The sequence below is a fragment of the Lathamus discolor genome, chromosome 16 (assembly GCF_037157495.1).
Source record: "Lathamus discolor isolate bLatDis1 chromosome 16, bLatDis1.hap1, whole genome shotgun sequence".
Classification (NCBI taxonomy): Eukaryota; Metazoa; Chordata; class Aves; order Psittaciformes; family Psittacidae; genus Lathamus; species Lathamus discolor.
Window position 1 is genome coordinate 4,706,402 of NC_088899.1, and position 19,760 is coordinate 4,726,161.

Genomic DNA, 19,760 nt, shown 5'->3' on the forward strand with positions numbered 1-19,760 from the left:
CATTCTGCAGTGAGCGATTATCGACTCCTCCTGGTTTACATGTGGGAAGCAGAAGCATAAAGACAAAAGGTACAAAATGAGCAAGCAGAGAAGAGGCCAGGGCAGAGACTGCCTTGCTCAAAGGTCAGCAGTTGTCTGTTCTAACATGTAGTACTTCCTGGTCAGTGGTGCTCAGGTACTACACAAGGAGGGCCTGGTTTGTTACAAGACTTGGCCTCTGTTACTACAAGCCTTGTCATTGCTAAATAGGCTTAGTTCCACTTTCAAGGCCAAGACACCAAGAAGCAGCTACCATTTTAAAGCCTGTGTCATGCAGCCACTGCAGGGCTGGCCCCGCTCTGGGAGCAGGAGGCTAGCAGCACAGGAACAAGAAGGCATTCAAGAGAATCTGAAACTGCATAAAATCAAAACTGGGAAAAAAGTGTTTTTCCACACTAACAAGGAACTGGATTCGGGGGCTTGTGGTAAGAGGATGCCACTGAAGCCAAGAACTTAGGCTTCTGGTTTTTCTTTCTAGAATAATAGGAGGTGTAATCAGTTGTAAGGAATGACTGAGGGCCCCAAGAGTCCTTGGTTGTTGGGGGACAGCCTGACTCAGTACTGACTGAGAGATGTGCCAGCCATTGACTGAAGAAGACCAGCACTGCTTCTGCTATGAGCAGCAGAAAATCCTGGTTCCTTCACACTGTGGGCAAGGATGACCTGTAGCATAATGCTGAGACACCTCAGTAGTTTTCCCTCTAAAGGATACATAAAATTCCTGGGATCTGTAAAGTACCAGGAGCCTTTTCCCAAGAGCCAACATTACTGAAATGTAGTGGGTGAGCAGAGATCTTCCCCCCCTTGGCAGTTCACTGCAAATGCAGCCAAATATAGGCAGAAAGAATCCTGCTTTCTGAAGAATGAAAAGAGGAGCAATGGAAAAGAGTAGCAGCATCCCTCTCTGTGAACCCACTCCTCTCCATCCCCATAGTAAGCTTCTCTGAAGGCAAGACTAGGATTAATAGGAAACATATGGGAGGAGAGTCTGTGATCCAGGGCTCCAGGACGAGCAGCTGAAGCACTAAGGAGCTACCTGGACCCCATTCAGGAGTGAGCTCAGGGATCAAACATCTCATGAATGGGGAGTGGGCTGGGTGGGGAATTTAAAAGGTACAGGCTGCAGTTTGGTGCTTCCCACCCTCCCAGGGCAACATGCCAGCCTGAGAGGAACATTCCAGTTCCAGCACAACAAAGCGTGAGAGTCACTAACATCTTCCGTGCAACATCTCTTTCCCTCCCTACTCAAATTTAATTGGAGCTGAACTCATATTAGTTCCATAGGGTTCCAATCCATCCAGTTTTCAAGCTCTGAAGCCTTAAGGGACTTGCATGAAGCTACATTTACAAGCAATGGACTGATACCAAAATCAAATGCCCTCAACTTTGGTGGAGCTGGAGACTGAATTAGAGGCTGTAGCTCAACCCATCTATGGAATTTGGTGGAGGCAGATTCCCCCACCTCACTGAGGACACTGCCAGGGCTCTCCACTGCTTTACAGTCTGTATGTACAAATAAACCCTTCTCCTCCTTTCTGCTCCATCTTTTTTTCACCCTTTTCCCTTCTCTGGAATTCCCTCCCTTTGTCCATCCCAAGAACAAAGCAGCCATTATCTCAAAGCTCATCACGCCACACAGATATAATCCAGCTAAATATCTGACTTAACAGGCAGGGGACAGCTGTAGAAGACCAGCTGAAAGGGTGAAAGGGTCTGTCCTGGACAGCAAAGAACTGGTCTGAAGTATCCAGGATGATTGCTTAGACGATGCAAACCAACTGTGCTGTTACAGTGTCTTACACATCAACTACGATTCTTGTCTTTGACTGAAAGAGAGGAAAAATTGCCACAACCACAGTCACTGAATCAGAGCATCCCTAAAGCTGAAGAGAGTTTGTATCCGCACCCAACCTTCCATTTTTTGCCTTTTCCATAAGGAGCATAAGCACAAATTATGCACTCACCCACCTTTGCACTGAAGTTACATAGGATTGCTTTGCTTTGTAGAAATGGCAGCTTGCTCCTGCACTGGTTCTCTTTGACATCCTGTTGTTATTAGCACTCTTTGGCCAAGCTTCTTTTCCTCTTGGGAGTCCAGGGGCTCTGGCAATCACTCTGCTCCCTCAGTGTCTCCTCATCTCAGGCCCAGTAGTGACAGGATGCTGCAATGCATGTACAAACAATGCCCCCATTGCCATTTTCAGCTGTACATTTACATCAGTACCTCAGTTCACTGTCCTTTTGGTTGGAAAACTAGTGGAGTTTGACACAGAGGGCTCAGCAAATGTCTGCCATTCCTGATCTCCCACTGACTTCTGGGAAACCTGGAAGTTTTCCAGGTGTGTTGTCTACTCCGTGTGGGATCTATTTGAAGCATGTGCTGAAGTTTAGCAAGAGGGGACACTGGTCCTTGCTGGGGTCTTAAGACAATGCAAGTAAACAATATAATTGCTATGCAGAAGAACTGGAGCTCTTACCAATTTAAACCAATTAAATTTACCGATAGATCACATTTCCAGTTTAAACTTATCCTGGTGGTGGATGGATGCATCACCTGCATGCTCTCATCACCCACCAATTGGAATTAGAGCAGGAACAAGGTGGGGAAGATTTTCAACGTGACAGTGGTTTGAGTATCTTTGTTTCCTGTGTTTGTGCTTCTCTGCAGTTTAACTACACAGTATGTGCAAGAATGAAGTGAGATATGCTTCATCTCAACAGTACTTCTCACCTCCCTGGATTTGCACATCATCGCTTTAGTCTTTCCCTTAAAAAAAACGGAGGAAAAAGCTAATTCAAGTAAGGGTGGAATGCACAGAGATGAGCTCTGTTCCCAACCACTGCTGGTTTAGTAGCTACCATCAGCCTAAAGTGCTTAGCGAATGGCTGCCCATCCCATCACATTTACTACCTTCCACATGTGCTTTTTTATTATCATTAGCTTTGCTTTAAGCAATCCTTTCCAGCCTTTCCTGTCTCTTCGTTTTTGCTGTCCTCACTCCAGAATGAAGTAACAAGCCTGTCACCAAGCATTTTCCATGCCTTACCATACAAGTTCATTGGGTTATTCCACGACTACTTCCTTTACCTCATCCCTGACAGCCTGATTCTGCCATGAGACCTGTGCACAGACCCCCTGAACTTACTGAGGCTCTAACTACAACATGAAAGCTCTGGGTGACCTCGAGATTGGTCTCAGTAAACATTTCTGTCCAGCATGGCTTTAAAAAGACTTGGTCTAATAGCGCAGGGTAGGATTAAGTTTTATGGAAATAAGAGCAATAATTGCTACAATTGGAACAGATTTTTTGTCCTGGGGTTGTTATTTTTACACGGTGGATGAGGATTTTCATTTAAATATGCTCTATAATGTTACAGTCTGGACACAGGAGCAATATACACATATGGATCTTGCCATACAGCAGTAAACCCTAACCCCCAGGATGGTTATTTAGAAAGGAAACAGTGCACACTTATTGTAACTCCCCATTTCAGCAGAGCTTTTGGGAACTAGCACAGACTGAGGTGCCCACAGCACAAAGACATCACCTGGCTCCATGTTTCAGTTCCCAGAAACCAGAATAAATGGCATGGTCATAGAAGGGGTGGGCTAGCCACTGACCACTAGCATTCTGTAGTTAGATTTATGCTGTGACTGCACAGGGCCTGGATCTCTCCTGCTCTGCCTCTCTCCTGCATGTGGTTATGAAAAGAGCAAGAGAAGGAGAAAGGAAATTAACACAACAGAGAACTTGAAATAAAAGTGTTTTACATCATCTCCTATAAAACAACCCATAAATCCCTGCCCTCCTGCTCCACCCCTCACATGGTTTTCATTTTGCTGGCAGGCTGAATAACAGAAAAGTGGAGGGTACAAAGCACATATTCTTGGTGGGAGAGGCACCCCCCTTCTCTATACACTTCCTACTCACACCTTGTCCCTGTGCCTACAGCACAGCATACTCTTCTGGTGAGTAACTGAAACATGGGGGAATTCAGCATCTGTCTGCCATGTGCATTGCTCCAGTTCCTTCCACTCGAGGATCCCTGCCCCACTGTGAGCATCCTCAGCCACCTTTGCCCAGTGCAGGGGAAAGAACAGAACTGTTGGGACTTCTCAGCCACCAGCATAAACCCCCAGATAACAGGAACAGCAGAACACCAGCAAGGCCCCCAGGCAAACCCATCTGTCATTCCAGCAATGGCACAGAAGATCACAACAGGAACCCAGAAGGGTTGAGGCAGTGTCTTTCCCATTCCACCCCTGCACCCAGAGAACCTGCAGCTCTTCAGAGCCATTCATGCTCCTTCAGCAGCCACTAAGGTTTTCTGAAGACAGCAACAGAGAATTTAGTCCTGTCTTGGAATTCCCTGGCTCATTTAAGTAGCTTTTCTGAACAGGATGTCTCTAATGCCTGAATATAATCTAAACATCCAAAGTGCTGTATAAATGTATTAGTTACTTTCAGTAGAGCTGGATAAACAGAAATGCTAATGCTTCAATTCCAGCATTAGTTTGGCCATTGGAAATAAACTGCAGCTCAAGAATTTGTTAGCTCCACCTTCTCCATAGGGTTAGAGGTCCTCTGGAGCTCTCAGGAGTTGCCATGCTGTCTGTCATTGCATTCTTTGCTAAGAAGAGAAATCACAGATGGCAACTAACCTACAACATGAAGCTAGGTCTCATTTCTCTCCTCCCACCTCCACCCCAAGCACTCCTCACCAGAAAGAATGAGCTGGTGTAATTCCAGGAGCCGAGCAAAGACAGGGCAGTGAAAACGCCAGCCTGACCTGCACAGAAACATAGGCACCTTTTTGTTTTAACAAGCTCTGGTAGGGCAAGCTCCAGGAGATGCCAAGAACATTTTGTTCAGGGGCAAGGATCTGGAGCAGGTTTATTCCCAGGGTCCTGTCCCTCTCAGGGTAGGGATATACCAGCTGACAGCCGTTTTCTCCAACCAGCTGGTGAGATACACTGTCGGTCCTGGGCTGTGTCAGACTTCACTTCCAGCCCTTCTGGGAGAGGGGCTGGGGATTGTTCCCATGGCAGTCTGGCTTGTAGCTAACCTGGTAGTGACTGTGTGTGTATAGGAGAGACACCCAGACAAATACAGTTCAGAGCAAGGTTGCATGCGGGTGGAGGGAATGTACTTTAACAGTTCACTGTACAATGGCTTTTTCATTTCCACTGCTCCCAGTGCTGCTGGGCCTCATTCTGGCTTTGGCACTGGCCTCCAAGCCAAACCATCTATCCACTACACTGTGTAAGCTGCCATGCTAACACCCAGCTTTTGCCGGCCTAGCAAGTTACAACCTGCTGGTGCTTCCCCTCAAAACCACTTACCCGTTTGCTAACTTTAGACCTTGGCATAAATGGATTCAGCACATGGATCTGCTGACAAAATGGGGGGTTCTCCAGGCTTCTCTTGGAATTCATCCAGTCACCTCCAGAAGTGGCCCTTCAGCTCATGCTTTGTTTTCCAGCATGCTGCCCATACCAATCCATAAGGGAAATGTTGTATGGACCCTAAATGCCAGCTATGATACCTTTTTAGCTATGATACCTTTTTATCTGATCCTGAGGATTCCACTGCGGTTTTAATCCCATTGTCAAGGCCTCTCTATCTAAGGGGATAAGGCAGGTAAAAGAAGGAGGATTATTCTTATTTTATGGATGTATAGAGATGCCTACAGGAGCTGGCAAGTGGCTGACTGCAGGGTGGCATCAGTGTGTGACCTTATGGTATGGTGGCTATGGTGAGAAACATACTGTTGCTAATCTATGACCCCAAGGCAAATGGCATCATTTGTTGTAGTTCGCATTTCTTTGTCATCTCTGACTGAATAAAGAAAAGCAAAGGATGAGAATGAGTTAAGAGGGAAGGGGAAGCAGCATAAGAAGACCTTAAAAAAATACATTAGTCACTGCATGCAAGGCAAACAGCAGCCTGTTGATATATCCCACCCAAAGGGGACTGAGAAAGTGACCTCATGCTGCTTGTCAATTATAATCCCATGACGACCTAATGCTACAGCTCCATCTGTCTGGAAGCGAGTCCCCACTGCACCAGGGCCAGCTTTACTATAGAGACAGAACAGTGCTAGGAACTTTTAATGACTGTGTTATACACCCTACCCTCGGCAAGGCTTTTTTCCAGTAAATATAGGAGCAGCACACAAACACCAAGTCTTGTGCTGTAACATATACGTGATGCAGACTGGTTGTGTGCTTAGGTACAAGTCATGCTATATACACTGTACAAACCCCCTTAATTTGTCATGATATTGCTTTTGTGCCTAAAGACCTTGTCATGGAGCTGGATCCTCAGCATGCCAGGTGCTGTGCAACCAAGCTAACAGGAGGATCTCTGCCTCCGTTTTGTTCTTGCTTGTGCAAAGTGCCCCTAAGTAACACAATGCAGATAGGCAGAGCAAACTGCAGCTGCCATCCAGCAGCAGCTGATGCAGCCCGTGCATCTGATGAACTGTGCAAGAACTGATCCCAGTTCTGGGCATGGAGGGCAGAGCTGCAGGAAGCCTTGGTCCCTTTTATCCAGAAGTACAGGCACAGAAGATAAGGAAGAGAGGCTGCCCCTTTCTCCACAGACTGCTGCTCTTTTCTTCCTCCCTTCCATTTCTGAGGCATCTAAAAACCCAGGGACAGCTTCCTGCTTCCCATTCAAGCCAGACTTTAATCACAGCAAAGCAAAGCAAGATGCAAGCCGTGGCTGAGCCATGCTCATAGCACCCAGGCTATTTCCATGCACAACGAAGTCACACTCGGTTCCCAGCCACTGTAATGGACCAACACGCGCAGAGTTGCAACCTGCCCTAGAGCTTTCTCTTTCTTTTGCTGTTAGTTTCAAGGATGAGCCCATAAATTAACCTACCATTGACTAAAGTCTAGCAAAGCTCTTGTGTCCAAGGGATGCAGATTGCTGCTCAGAGTCTGTAAGGATGTGCCAAGAGGCTATACTGCCTTGAGGATCTTTGGGAAACAGTCGGTGTGTAAATCTTTCCCCTTGGATGCGTTTCATGGAGCCATCCAAAGGCTCAATAAAGCCACAGACAACACAGGCAGCAGCAGGTGGCTGGATATGATGACGCAGGAGCCCACCTGAAAGGACCAGGACACCACAGTGCCTCTGCCTTGGGTACAGCTTGTCAAGAGCTCTGAGCACAGGCTGAGCTTCAGCCAATTTGGCTGCACAAGTAGCTTTTCACTGTGGATTTTATGGGGCGTCCTGGGAGCAGCGGCAGGGGCAGCCCCCCTCTGCCCCTGATGCTAAGTTATTTTACACTTATTATCTGAAGTCAGTGTTTAGCCGTTGCCCAGGTAACAGCTCAAACACGCCTCACCTCGTGGCCTCCCTGCAGCTCCGCATGGCTGCTGAAGAGCTGGGAAGCAGACTTTGTGCCAGGCGTGGAGGAAATGAGCTCTGCAGCCTCCCCAGGACATCCCAGAATATTGGAGAGCCAATCCAAAACATCCCCAGCCAGATTCCTGGGCAGGCACCTCACTGAGCACACGGTGCCTGCCACAAAATCCACAGCATCTCCCCCACCCCTCACACCCTTCGGCTTCTCCAAACACGTGCAGAGCCATGAGGCAAATGCAGCCCAGCTCACATCACTCCCATTGGTACCTCTTCCCTACCTCTCCCAACATCTCCTCTAGCAAGCGTATGTCCTCTGATACACACTTAGAGTCCTTAAAGCCAAATACATAAGCCTGCAGTACATACTGTGTCCTGCTGAGCCACAGCCTGGGCTGAGATACAGGAACTCAACACACACAGAACCTTTCAGTCCACAGAAGGGGTTAAGGAGCTGGAATGAGGCTGTGGCAGGCGCTCAGCAATCCTGTGCTGCTAACACAGGCACCTCACTCACTGAAGTCACAAGGAGTATATAATGCGCATAAAGGAGATAGTATTAAGCCTGGTGTTCCTGCTACGGCCTTTGTATCAAATGTGCTCATCTCTCAGGTCAAAACACAGTGCTGAGGCTCAACCTGCTAACAGGAAACAAAACAAACACATCTGCATGTTGCGTGGTACAGCAAGATCGAAATGGGGTGCTGCCAAAGGAGCAAATGGGACTTGTAGTGATGATGCCTTACATGTACGTCTGTCCTAACACACAAGGAAACAAAGAGCAAAGCAGGTTACAAGTACTGACATGCAAGAGTGCAAGAGGCAAGTGCTGTGCCCCTGGTGCCACAGGTCATTGCTGGAGCAGGGGTCAGGCGACAAGTAAAACAGGCAAACCAGAGCCGTTTAACACATCAGTTCCCCTGTGCCCATAAATTTGCAGAGGGCTATTTTGGTTTTGTTACCTCTGCGGCATCAGTTGCACTCCAGCTCACACTTCAGTGGTGTCTGCAAACAGACAAGCATCCTGCCCAAGTATGTAGTTACAGTTCAGTTAGGAGCTTGCTGGGTGCTTTCAAGCACCCCAAACCCCTTTATTTTTCAATGAGTGAGGGATCAGTCCCTGAGCAACTCAGAACATAACCTTTGGCACCCTTTAGACTCACTGTGAGGTTACAGGAGAGCCACACCAGCATTGGCCATCTTGCCACATTGAGACCTGCATCTTTAAGTGTGGTGGCACTTCTGCAGTAGGTCCTGTCTGATATGGGCCAGATCTCACATCGTATCAGCATCAAAAGGACCATCAGGTATTCCAGAGGCAAGTACACAGGTGACACCTTTTGTACTGAATGGGTGGAAATCTTCCGCCAGCAGAAACAGTCACTGCTTGGATGCTTGTTCCCAGCCAGACACTGGCAAAGCAATCCTTGGGAATTCTTCAATAGTTTTAAATACCGTGAGATGCCAGTGGGGTTCCAAAGTATGTCTGCTTGAACTGTTACTCAATTCCTTTTACTGTCCCCCTGCTGGGAGCCTTGATACGAGGGAATGTTTAACTCCATGAATGGCGGCAGTTTTCACATTACTGAAGAGCTGAGTGATTTTTGCCAGGACAACTGCAATCAAGTTGGAGGCTATTTCTTTGCTTTTTAAGACTAACTGCAGAGTGGTCATAGGAGGACAGTGTGGGGAGCAAGGTACCAGTATCCCCTCTAGTTTTCCATGAAAGAGATTTCTCATGCATGTCTTCGTCTTCTGTTCCCCCTTGAGAGCAAGAGAAGCGTCAAGATGAGACCTCTGTAATCCTTGCAGCTCAACCCAAAAAGATCTGGAGTTGTCAGCAAACAAAACTGATGGGGCCAGAAAGAAATCAAGTCCTGAATAACCTTCCCTAGCATCATGGCAGAGGCAGAACCTGCCCCTGTTTCCTTTTGTTGATGACCAAATGTTCATCCCCCATGGCTAAAGCAACTCTACCACCTTAGCCAGTGTCAGCAGCTGCTGTGCTGGGTGCCCCAGAGGGGAGGGTGATGCTCTCATTAGCCAGGCCCCAGCCAGTACCGAGCACCCGCTGGGTGGGACCCATGTCCTGCCCAGAGTTCTGCATCCTGACCCCATTATTCCCAAGCCTGCCCTTTCACTGTGCCTGGCTCCCTGTGCCTCTTGCCACGGGACATTCATACTTCAGCTAAGTCATCACTGACCCATTTTACTTCCTTTCTTTTTTTTCATTCAGCTTTGCCTTCTTGGGTTTGCTTAAAGCAGCTGGACCCACTTGGGGCTGGTCTGGATCCATGCAAGAGGCCAATGGGATGTGATGTAGCATAAAAGTAAGTGCTCCCAGAATGGCTGCACACTTGCTCTACCTTTCTAAAGCCTGTGGAAGCTTAACTGCATCCTATAAATCATCAGGGACTTCTCAGGGACTGACTGTCAGCTCTAGGCTCCCTGCTGCTGGGAGCCCTGTCTGCCTACATGCCGCAGCCACATGGAGACGTTCCACATTCACAGTCAAGCCACAAAAAGTCTGTCCTATTCCTTCAAGGAATGCTGTGTCCTTTGTGAATTAGAGAGGAGCAATGCTGTATAGCAGTGAGCCAGCTATGGAGTCAAGCAGGCTTCAGCATGCTGCTTCCTAAGGTTATGGTCCAGAAAGATTTCAGTTTTGGCACAAAATATGTGTACAGCCAGTGCTCTGATGTGAGATGTGACCCTCTGTTCTGTCATTCATCCATCACATAACAGCCCCACAATGTGCCAAAGGTGCTCTTAGCCTCAAACAAAACCCAGAAGTGGGAAGGAGTTCTTGTAGCTTCCCTGACATAGATACACCTTGGCCTTAAGTGGTTCACTGTCCTTAGTCGAAATATGTATTATCAATCACATGTTGCATGAGGAAAATACATCAGCTTTGCCTGTGACTCTGCATTTACCAGCAGAGGTTCGTGATGCAGCTGTATCAGCACAGCTTGAACAGACAACTAATGCTTGTTTGTTCTTCCTTTCCAACTCAGTCTTGCAGCAGTTCACCCCTTCCCCAGGACCTCAGTCTGCCTCGCCAGCCCAAACCCAGCCTCAGCTTGGATCTACCCAGAAGTGAAGGTGAGTCTGTGATGTTTTGGGCCTCTTGCACTCAATGGTGCATTGAAGCACATCAGGAAAGGATAAGGTGAGGTATTTCCTTTGGGCTAGGTGCCCAGTAGCTTTGGAGCAGGGGAGGAAGAGAGTTTCCAAGGCCCCTTCAGAAAGCAGGGCTAGTGCTACTCTGGCATGGCAGGAGGAGAAGTCTCTTGCCAAGTCATCTCTGGACCCATGATCAAACACATTGGGGCACCCCCTTTGTGCTAATAGATGAAACTGCTCCTCTCATGAACTTGGGTACCCAATGCCAAGTTTAGATACAGTCTAGACTCAGTAGCATATTTATAGCCTTGGCACATGACGTGGCAGGCAGTGGGGTATAAACAACATTCAAACACCATGAGGCGCAAAGCTATTTATACATCCAAGTGCTGAATGTAGGGTACCACAGCCCAAGGGGCAGGAGCCACAGCTTCCTGGGGATGGGAAGAAGCTGCCCTATCAGTGGGAGTGGGGGCTCTGAGAATGGGACACGACAGGAGTTAAGATCACTGTCTAATCTTCTGCAAGACACTAAACTGACCACACTTCTTCAGGAATAAATGCCATTTTATCTGTTGCCACAAGAGCTGAAAAGAGTGAGGAGCTGGCTCAGCCATTGCCCGAGGTGCAAGCAAATGTCCACTCACTCACAACAGCAAAAATGTCCATATTCAGCAGCTAGTATTCATGATGAAATTCTCCTGCCAGTTTAACACTGTCCAGTGGATTGAGTGGCAGCAACTCTCTCACAAGTCTAAGAACTATCTAATTCATGGCAGTAGCAGGAGTCAGCATCTGTACTGCATCTTGAACACAAGAGCATGAGTACTGTGAGCCTGCAGGCTGCTCAGGCTGGGAGGGAGTAAGGCATTACATACATGTATGTAATACATATAGTATAACAGTGTACAATCTCAGCAGCTCCTTGCAATTCAGTTTCTCACAACATAGATGCAGTCCACTGTCAAGCAAGGTTTGGGCAACATTGTCCTGAGCTGACAATGTCAGCTGAAGATCTAGTTGAGGAAATAGAGGAGTATCCTGGGTTCAGCTGGGTTCTGATTTGTTCCAGAATCTTAGCCTGGTTGTGGATAAAATTGATCTAGCAGAGGATTAATATTTATGGACGTCTTTGAGCTCTTGGGCTGAAAGAGGATGAAAGCACCATGTGTTTTTATTTGCCCAGGAGGCAGAGCTTTCAGCCAGTTCTCTGCTTCCTTGTGCAAACTGCACTCTTAGAGTAGGCTCACAAGACGGTTTTGATTCCGTCTTGCCGTCGATACACGAATCAGGGGTTTTCAACTGCTTTAGCTGCACCAGACAGTGTTCTGGTATGTTATTACAGTGTGGCTAAGTCATGTCCGGTGGCTATTAATGTCCCAAGCCTCTTAGACGATGGACACCCTGTGAGACAGGCTGGCTGAGACAGCCAGGCAAAGTGACAACATCAGTCAATGATAACAGGGTGAAGGAAGTCTCCTTGTCAAATCTTCCTTCAGGCCTGCAGGGAAAGGAGTGTCACATCAAGAGCTGGACATGACTGCTCTTCCCTCTTCTTTCTTCATCTTGCTACAGAGGGTTTTAGGTTACTGCCTTTAGGTGGGGAGAACCGGTTTTGCAGGTGATAGCGGGGGAGCAGAAGGGAAAGAGTAGGGTTGGACTTGTGTGACAGTGAATACCCATCTGTGACCTTTCTGTGACTTACATGTCATGGAACACCTCAACCTTCCACCCGGAAAGAAACTTCTACAGACATAATTGGCTTTAATGATAGCTTGCACCAACACACTTTCTCCTGAGAATCCCACGCACTGGGCAAACATCTGTCCTACAGACCTCTGCCCTGAGCCCAGAGATGTCACTCTCACTCAGAGATGGATTACCCAAGCAGAAAGCATACTGACCAAATGTTAGCTCATTCCAGAGGTCAGAGAAGGGTCAGAGTCAAATCCTTCCGTGCTTTCACTAGGAAGATACCCATTCGCCCTAGCAGGTTTTTGAGGAGGCTCTTCTAATCTGTGAGATTAGCTTTACGCTGCCATGAGCATTGGCCCCAAATCTGTGCTGTGCCACACTTAAACTGTGGGGCAAACATCTCCCACTTAGAGGTATAGTTTTGTGTGTCAACTTTGCAAGGGATTGCATGGATGCCAGGGAGCTCTACTTTCAAGTACCTGCTGCCTTCTCTGTAGAGTGAAAGGAGATGTCAGCCCAGAATGTTTTCTGCAACATCTAGTCTTTGGAGGAAGAAGGGCAGACAATACAGTCCAGAGTCTTGCAGATCTCAGGAGCTTTCTGGTGGAAGGCCTCATTTATCAGTCATCAGTGCTATGAATGGCAGAATGATCTCTGCCCTTTCATGCCCATCTGACCCATGAGAAATTATGTCAGCCCATGCACTTGGACTGGACTCAGAGAAAGAAGTGGGCAGTGCAGTGACCAGTTGCCCATCTCCATGGGCCAAACACCTCTTCTGACAGCCATAAATACAGCTGTGAGGGGGAAGTGTTAGTGTGAGGGTGCTGAATCATCTCATCCCAGAACAAGCCTTTGAGAGGTCACCCAGTTCATTCTCCTGCACAAAGTGGGTAACAACTACATCAGCATCCTTCCTGGCAGCTTGTGCACTGCATCCTCCCAGCTGCAAAGAGCCAAAGACTCTCCCTTCTGCTGAAAAAGTACTTGCACCCTTCTCAGGCTACTGTTGAGCACATGGGTCAAATATCTGAGTGCCCCATGCTGCTCCACAAGCTACAACCCGCCTGCACTTTGACACATGAAGGTGAGAAAGTGCTGTCCCCCTTATCCAAGACTTCCAGCATGGCATTAACCAAAGTGTTGAGACTTTCTGGGTATGAAAAATAGGAAAGAGAAATGTGTGAGAGAGGGGAGAAATGATAAAGATCAAGCTGACTCGTGCCTCATCCTCTTCCTCCCCCTTTTTCATCCTTCTCAAGCAGCTGTAGGGCATTACTTGGTTTGTGCTGGGCTGAGAGGATGCTGCCAGGTCAGCAGGATATGTTGTCCATTTAGACAAGAAGAGGATTATTTAGTCTAGAGCTTCTCAAAGGAAATATCCATTCGCACATGAAAAATCTCTAGAATTCCATTTGCTCTCTCCAGGGTCCGGGTATCTCTGCAATCTCCAAAATGCAATTGCTGCTTCCTCCATCCTCTGCAGGCTCTGGACTTCAGCTGCTCTTTGTTCAGCTGCTCTAAGCTCACAATGATTTTTTGCCCGCAGCAGGCACGTTAAATAGTAGGTTGAAAGTTTCTCCTTATCCCAAACACATTTCTTCCTAGATAATTTGCTGCCAACTGGAAGAAAAGGGAAATTGTCAAGCTTCTTTGGAAACTTCACTGCTGCTAAGGGATCTTCACCCATATAGGTGTAACTAGCTAAGGGGAAAGTAGTACCTGTATGGAGTTTTCAGGTCTGTGAGTACATTCCACTTGTTTCACAGCCAGAGACTTCAGGACATTGTACTAATTACATTGACCTCATGGTTAGAGGAGAAACTCAGGTGTAAGAAGTAGCTCAGGAACAAGGAGGAACATTGTGTTTATGGTATGTAAAACTGCTACGCAGTGCAGCACAACCTTAGCAGCAGGAAAAGATTACTATGGAAAACTTAGGATCGGGAAGGAAGGAAGTGATACAAACAAACGAGATCCGACACGCTTTCTATTGTTAAAGATTCCTAAGAAATCCATATATGCACGCAAGACAGCGCTAATTCTGCTTTAAAGAGCTCCCTTTTGTCTCCTACCATTTTTCTAGGAATTTTACATCTAAGCTTTGTACAGTTCTCATTTTCAGCTAGTAAAATACACCGTAAGGGAAGAACGCCCTTCTGCACTATGGGCAATCTATTTAGCCTGCTCCTGCGAACTTCAAAACACATATGGCCATGACATAACAGGTCAGCAATGTCCCAGCAAGACACTTGCTGACAACCTTTCACCTCATGTGCTCCCAGCCTAATTAGGGAGGGCTTCCCAAAAGGGGCAGTGTCTTGGCTCTGTGTGCTTTGGTGAAGAGCTGTGACAGCTTGTATTTAGTTCCTTTGATCTGCACAGTGTGTGGGTAGCACAAGGGTCCTTTCTCTCCTTCTGAACACATGTATACTGCTGGAGCATGGCCTCACTCAGAGGACAATGGGGTTCTTGGCAATTCACTTATTCCTGTTGCAAAAACACCACCTCTGACTTGATTCCTCCCCCTGCCTGGTGCAGAGACACCGACCGTGGCCTCGTGATAAGGGAATCATTGCAGGGGAGTTATAAATAGCTATCAGACAGGGGGTCACTAATTCTGCCTTACAGCAAACAGTCAGCCAAAGTTCTTCTATCAGGAAGCTGCGTTTCCTACCCTTGTCTGTCTCACTCTCCCCTCCCTTCCTAGAGGTGTCAGCACCATTATTAACTATCTCTCTGAGGTTTTTCCCTCTTCCATTCCTGTTCCTTTTCATTTCTGCAGTGTGGCAGGGACAGAGACATACAGACATTCACTTTAATGGTGACACTGTTCATGGGGATCCTCTTCTGTTCTGCCACCGTGGTTTGGAAAGTGCATTCTGACAAAGAATAGGGAGATGCCAAACCAATGCTGCCCTTATGACAATAATTAGTGTTATTTAAGCACTGTACTCAGTAAAGAAGCTATAGTCAGGTCATACTAGTGAGTCAGTGTAGAGAGAAGTGAATAAGGGATGGAAAGTCTCAATACTGAGGTACTCAGGACAAACTCCCCAAGCCTGGAGAAAAAACACAGCAGAGGAATCAATGAATCCACTGAGGAAAGGGCAGTGCTGCATGTGTTGAGTAGTCCTTGGTCACAGCCTATGGGAACCTCAGCTAGGAAGCCGAACTGGAGATCAGGCCATTTACAGGGATCAAAGGCTGGAAGGGTAACAATGCTGGTCCCAAAGACACAGCTGAGATGACAGAGAAATTAACATTACATAGTTCTCTTTTCTAGAGATCACGGCGCATGTAAAGAGGAGTACAAGGTTCTGTTTTCCTCTGAGGTACCTATACCAGCTATTCTCAGAAGTCACTGAGCAGAAGACTCAATTACACAAGGTCCTAATATAGCAAGTTATATGATCATGGGCTATTTTTTTAGGTTTTGACTCACCCATTTGTACACTTCTCATGGTAAAGGTCTTTACTCTGTGGAAACTCTTCCTACCAGAGCTCAAACTGACTCAAGGGAACATTTATTTTGGGAGACTGTCCTTTAGAAAGAAAAAAAACCCCATCAAACTCCAGCTCTCTTCACGTTTATTCATGTCTTGAGCAAACTGCTTCCTGTGCAGACAGAGCAGCATAAAAACTGGGTAACACCCAAACCCAGCAGCACTGTGTCTCTGTGAAGAGAGCTCTGGGCTGCAATTCAAGAGGCTGTGGCTTGATTCCTAACTACACTGGCCTTTTGACTGCCATTCAATGAGTCAATTCATTGATCCGTGCCTCAGTTTCCCTACTATGGTAACAGCAACGATACAGACATCCTTGAGGGTCTACTCCTGAACAGTCCTCGGTAACTGTTAAATACTGTTTATACTGGGCTAGCCTAATTCAGCCTGTCCCTGTTCCTAATGTGTTTACTAGGTTGCATTCTTTCTACAGGATCCTGTACTTCAAAAACTATACTAATAAGTAAACAAACCACAGCTCCATCAGCCAGGAAGAAGCAGCAAAATAATGCAGATAAAGAGACTCGCTTGGCTAGTTGACATGGTGACATTCTGCCCAGGCAGAGTCCTAACTGCCCAAGAAGCATCTTGTGAACGGAGCTCTTTTTGTGTCCTCAGGGAAGGGTGTGTTCAATTTGAGGCACAGGGAAAGATGGAAACTGCCCAGACATTAACTCCTTTGGCTGAGGAGAAGGAGAAAGGCTATGTAAAAATGACCCTAACAAGGTCACATCAGGAGGAAGCCCTCCCTTTCTCAATGCCAACCTCATGAAGACCCAGCAGAGGTTGGGCTGACTGCAGCGTGTCTCTTCTGTGTGGTTTCAAGTCCTGTCTGCCTCCTGGTCATATTGAGCAGAAGTGAAAGCCAACAGAGAGAGGGAAAAGGGAAAAAAGAGAACAACCTAAACCCAAATCTTTTTAAAGGAAGTCAAAGGCCAGATGCTCCTGGTTTCCTGTCCACCGCTGCCACAGTAGCTGTAGCCTGTGGTTGTGGTTAGTCTGTCTAGAGCTCGCATGTGAGAGACTGAAACTGTGTTTACTGGAAACTGCCCCAGCTCTGTGGCTGATGAGCTGCAGCAATACCTGACAGTGGCCTTGCAAAACCCTCCTCTCAAACAGGAGGGTTTGTTTCTGCTGGGCTCATGTTGCTCCTATTCCTCCATCAAAATGAAAGGTACATAAGCATGACTTCATTTAAAAAAAAACCAAAGAGCACTTTGGACTAGTTTTAAAAGGAATATGTGAGAAAATGGTTAATGGCTTTCTGCATGAAGTAAAGAAGTTGCTGTATTGCATCTGAGGCTTTGATATTGTAACTCCTGTGATAAGGTCATTCCATGCTTTATGCAAGAACGAAGATTGACCCTGAAATCAAAATCGACATTTTTCAGCAAATACTGACAGAGTGTCTGCTCTAATTACAGTTAATTCAATCAACCATTTTCTGCTTGTGAGTTACAAGAAACTCTTCCTTGACATCAGTGGGTGTTTGGATGGAGTCCTTTAAAAGCTACTATTCAAGTAGGGCAAGAAGAATCAACAAATCCAGTCTGGTTTTGACAAGTAGAGTAGGAGGCATAAATGGAGCAGTAGAAAAGTCATGCTTTTTAAGCATCATATACTGCTCTTCCTAATTCTACTAAGGAAGCATAGGCTAAATTAGACCAACAAAGTGTGTTTTCGCGTAGAATCTGCACAACCCTTTTGTTCTTGCTATACCATTTCTAAGTCTAAGTTCAGTTTGGATATGGCAGATGACTAGCCTGTACAAGGTGATCAAGTGCTTCATGGAATCAGGGTAAAATATTTCTAACTGGCAAGCAAAGTGAGAACACTGATTACAAGATTGTTTTAATTACTACATGGATGCTCAGTGGGTTTAGAGGATCCATCTGGGTCTTCTGGTAGGGAGTAAAATGAGAGAGTAGCAGTCCGGATACCTACACTTCTGGTCTGAGCACTCCCTCTCCACTTAGCTTAGAGCATAGGGAATCTTTACATGCCAGACTTGCAGGATGCCATGAAATGAGAAGAAAGCAGTGCACATCTCTATCTGCATTTGCACTGATCAACCAGCACACCTCACTCTGACAGTAAGTTACGGAAAGCCCTCTTGCACAATCCAGGAAATGCCCGGAACAGCACCAGTGCTATTTGCTGGTACCCACTGTGGGTGCCAACACTGTGATAGCTGTGGATGTTAGGTGTCTGCCAACTCTGCCATCTGGCCAGCACAGCAGTCTTTGCTAGAGAACACTAGCACAGAAAGATGGTAATAGCAAGCTTCATGTTGCTCCCTTTGGATCTTTACTCTGAGGAACTGGGAGGATTTGAAGACATTATACAGCAGAAAGAAAGGTGCCTTTTGGGCTCTCCCTTTGTAGGTGGCCAGTGGCTTTTACAGAGAAGTGATATTCCCCTCTCCCCCCAGATTAAGTATTTCTGGTGGGAACGAAACTGCAATAAATCCCCGCACACTGTACAGCATTCTCTTTTCTGTCTTGTTTCACTGTACCCAAGCATTCTCACTCACTTTTGTGACTGTAGGTGAATGAAAGAAGTACGTTTCAGTGAAAGAGAATACAAGTCCACATGTTTTGTTGTAGCACAGAACAACGAGGAGGTATTTCTTTAAACAGATGGGAAGCTTTCTATTGGCACAATGTCCTGCGCTAGGGAGCACTCCAGGAATTAGCAGGATGGACAGAGTCAGGCATTAAATGTTAGGGGATATTTAGTAAACACACACCATTGTATTAAATCAAGTTTCTTCACACTGCTTCTCTGTAACTGGCTGCAAATGAACCAAACAAAAAGAAATACAGTTGTCTTTACCACAGAAAAGAAACTCAGCAGGCAGAGCATGGAAAGCAAAGCAGAGAGAGCAGCTGCATGGCATATTTTGGCCACTACTGAATAGGTGGAGTGTCTAAAATGGGCCAGCACATATACACATTGCTAACAACTGCTCCCAGGTCTCCTGAGATCCGAGCACAGCCAGTAATCCAGAACAGCTTGGAGAGGCTGGACAAGTCTGCAGGAAAGTGGAACTAGAAGCAAGACTCAAACAATTCACCTAAAACATTTACAAGGCCTTGATAAATCAGATTAGTTCTTCCCCTGCATGGAGAAAACTGTATTTTTTTTTCCAGCTTGAGCTATACAGAGGGCAGCAGTTTTCTGCCTGAGATACACAGCAGTAACAGTGAAAATACATGCAATGCCTGAGGGTAAAGAGCACTGTAGCAGTATTTGTCAGTGCAGATTAGGGCCTCAGGGACCTCACGGCCATTCCTTCCCTTCCTCACACAGGGCACTCTCTCTGTGTCTTTTCTCTAATTGTGGTGTAATCCTGATTAGTCACAGCCTGTTCTTGCTGCTGCACAAAGCCATGTGGGCAGCACCGCTCGAGCTAGCCTGTCTGCTGCAGCTCTCTGAAGCGCAGCCAGAGCAGGAGGAACGAACCGCTGCACTGTCTGGCCCTCTCTCTGTCAGGAAGCTGCACTGTTCACAGCGCCGACAGAAGCCTCCGAGGTGGCTGCAGGAGGATGTCATCCTCTCCACATGTGGTGGAAAAGGAGGGGGGCAGAAGAGGGGGGCAGAGCAGGGGACCTGTGTGGGGAGGAAGAGTGTAAAGAGAGATAAAGAGGCAAGAAAGAGCAAAACCAAAGGGAGAGAGCAGCAAGCAAAGTGAATCCAGCCGTTAGTATAAATCACTTCAAAAACAGTGAGATGATCCAGTCTGAGGGACTGGATCAGTTCCATCTGTGGTATCAATACCTTGATGTCAGCAGACAGACATACCATGCAGTTGGATTTGATCACTTCAATGGAGCAAACTTTGTTCCCTTCAGAAACAGGAAGCCTTATAATGTCTTGTCTAGAAGAAGAGATTCATAGTTCCTAGAATAATTCACAGCACAAACCCTGGATTATCTCCAGTAAAGCACTGTCCCAGGAAGGGAGGAAGGAAGAAATGGGTGGTGGATGCCTGTTCACTATGAATTCAGATGGACTTCTA